At 40.1% G+C, this 3,273-nt stretch overlaps 1 protein-coding gene across 1 annotated transcript in view; it reads left to right on the forward strand.

Annotated features, from left to right (window-relative positions):
- Positions 1-3,273, forward strand: part of LOC100744885 (centrosomal protein of 290 kDa) — a 175,621-nt gene that overhangs the window by 151,581 nt on the left and 20,767 nt on the right. The window lies entirely within an intron of this gene.

A 3,273-nucleotide genomic window follows, 5' to 3' on the forward strand; every position in this document is an offset into this window, starting at 1 on the left:
GAGGAGGGGGGTTTATTGGCCTCGTGCAATTAAATCGTTCAATGCTCTACGTACAACTCTTCCAACGCTAGCAACAACATTGAAAGCAAACTACATATGTACATATATACCAGAAGCGATCTTTGTTCGATCCAACCGATACTCTCTCGTCTATTTTCAATGATCCCATACTCTGATTCCAGCACGAGCAAAACGGCGTACACGCATTCTCTAAAAACTTTCACGAGCCGTTCTCGAGCACATGCGGATCTCCTGTCTCCTTCGTTTCCTCGATCTGGAAACATCGAGGAGAGTCAGACAGGTCTAAACACTCAGCCAATGAACCAAGGCTGGACATCGAGCCACAACGCGTAGGTCTACGATTGTCTCCGTGCGTTATCTAGATAATTGATCTCGCCATCTGTAAGCAGCGTTGTTAACATTGATTGCGGAGGGTGATCAATACCCAGTAGCAGCGTACGGCTATCACTCGTGGCATAAGGGCTCTATTTCTCCTCTCCCCCTCTGCATGAGAGAGGAGAGACGTGGGTCCGACGTGGAGCGACAAGGACGCACGAACATGGTGGAACGAAGAAGGAGCTCGAGTCTGTAGGGGGGTTAAGTAGAAAGAGAGGAAGAAAGAGACGGAACGGCGGGCAATATAGCGGGAAGAAAAGAGCAGAGTGGAGACGATGGCAAAGCCGTGAAACGGGGAAGGGAGAAAGCACGAGAGAAAGAGAAAGAGAGGAGCGCACGCCACGCCATGCCGCGCCACGCGACACGTGAGCCGCCGCTAACAGTGGACAATGAAATTACTTCGGCGTGTATCGCACGGTATTGATCCGTTCCCTCTTTGTCGCTCCCCCTTTGCGGCTATCTCTTGCTCTCCGTCCAAGGAACCAAGCCTTCGTAAGTAAAGCTCTGCGAACATTGCTTCTTACACTGGCGTCCGAGTCTCGAAGCTCTTCCCGATGTCTTTTTTGCTTCGTCATTTTGCTCCAGTTCCCCATGCGTTGGATAGAGGAAAAGTGGAATCAATAAAGGTTTGAAATGTCGGATGACTTAAAGAGAAGTTGGATGTTGTTTTCAAGCAGATTGGTTTAAGAAAGATTTGGAAGTGTTGGGTTATTGGGAAGTTGGATTATCGAGTGGCTTAGTTTGTTGACTTCGACGACACTCGAGTCTTCCTGAGCATTCGAAATGGAGCCGCGTGCGCGCCAAACGCCACGCACCGCCGGCTCACGCTGCAGGGACGTGGATAGAAGCCGTGCCGCCCTGTGCAATCTTTTGATGCGTTATGAAATTGTCTATCGAAATGAAGTTTTAGTTGATTTTTAAATTTTTCTTTTTTCTTGGTAATTCATTACTCTGTAAAAAAATGCTTAAAATTCTTGAAGGAAGGAATACTATTTATGGAGAGTTAGAGCTTTTCAATGTGGAAGCGTTCATCGTACGTGTGAAGTACTGTGCTCAAACGAATTTCTTTGCAGTGACGTGTCCCTCGAATAGTATTCTTATTCATAAATTATAAATCATCTGCAGAAAACTAAGATGCATTCATAAATAATTCAATATCATAAAATCTTCCAAATGAAAAATAATATTGAATAATGCAAACCAGTTGTTAATAAAACATTCTATAATCTTTACAATTTATCAATTTGCTACAAGTGTAATATCGAACTTTCATTTGACTTCATTTAATTTCTTTTTGTTAAATATCTGTCTATTTAATATAATTTAATATAATTAAGGATCTTGCATGATAAAAGTCAGTAACCGATTTTCCACAAATATTTCTTTACTTGAGCAACGAAAATACTTCGTGCTTATTAAAATCGATTAGAAAACAAAAGAGCTATATCGTAAGTGATATATGCTCATGTGTCGTGAACTTTGTTCGGAGTTCGTATACTCGAGAACTGATGGGCGAATAAAAGGAAGTTCATTTATGACAAACCTGTTGTCGTTGCGTTCATCGATCACTCTCGTTGCACGACACGCGACACTTACGGAATTCCCCGGTTGGATTTATTGCCGCAAGGGTTTGAATTCTTCTTTGCCGCTGCCGAATAAATTTCTACGGCAAACGCTCTGTTGGAATCGCAACGACGCGGCGCCCGGAATATTAGTCAAAATCGATCAAATTTGCGACTATAGTTCCCATCGACCATTTTCAAGGATTTTGCTTTAACAAAAGCCACTTGCCCTTTTTCCTTTAACGATCGGATATCGAGTAAAGGATTATGGAAGTTAAAAGTAACAAATTTGTCGATTTGTGGAGTGTCGATTTATTGAGTATACGAATAAAATTTGCAATTTAATTAATTTAAAAAAAGAAGAAATCTGTACGGAGCATACGTAATTTAATTTGCAATGATCGTTATCAAAAATACGAAAAGTCGAGTGCGATATCTACATTAGCTAAAAATTTCCTGGTAATAAAATTATTCAAATAATCGATTAAATGCGCAATCTTGCGCGGTATAGCAAACCATGCAATGCAGCATCGGCACGCCGATTAAAAATTCCGTAATCCAGAAATTACGATGTTGATGCAAGAATTGATTATTCCGGCGCGCAGAAATTAGTAGAATCGGGCCGAAGCCTTGTCTCCGTCGTTGTTCATAATTTGTCGCGCACAAATTGTGTCGCGAGAGAGGACGATTTAAAATGTATGAGCCTTGGCGACCGAGGGGCCCAGAATCCGTGCCGTTTATACACCGCGTGACGAGACACCGCCGCCACGACCCAACCAACACGCATCTTTCAAGAATAATTAGATATTGATATCTGCTTGACACGTTGCCCTGTAACACTTTGTTCTGCATCTCTGAATCAATTTAAGGATGTAATAGCATCTTGACTAACATACTTCGATTTGTCGTGAAGACCTCTCATTAATATTATCGTTCTAAGAATTCTCGATCCTGGGAGAAAAACTTGATAAATACGTTATTATTAATTGTTTATTTTTAGTGTTATTTTATGACTAGAAAGTTGTATTTTAATACGATATAGTTGGAAATGGAAAAAATCTCTTAGACTTAAAAATAAAGCTTAAAGATAGCTCACAGATCGACAAAGATTGGTAAAAAAGTAAAAATGCGACAATTAAGATTGTGGGGAAAGTGAAAAAATATGTTTCGCCTCAAAATCATAAAGAATTATAAACAAGTTATCAATAAAATCAATCCAGTTTATAAAAAATATATTGCACCAATCGCAGAAACAATTACGATAAATCAATCATGCACATTAAATTAATCAAAAAAAAAAAAAAAAAAAAAAAGA

This window comes from Bombus impatiens, unplaced genomic scaffold, assembly GCF_000188095.3.
Source record: "Bombus impatiens unplaced genomic scaffold, BIMP_2.2 scf_0144, whole genome shotgun sequence".
In the NCBI taxonomy this organism is placed as follows: Eukaryota; Metazoa; Arthropoda; class Insecta; order Hymenoptera; family Apidae; genus Bombus; species Bombus impatiens.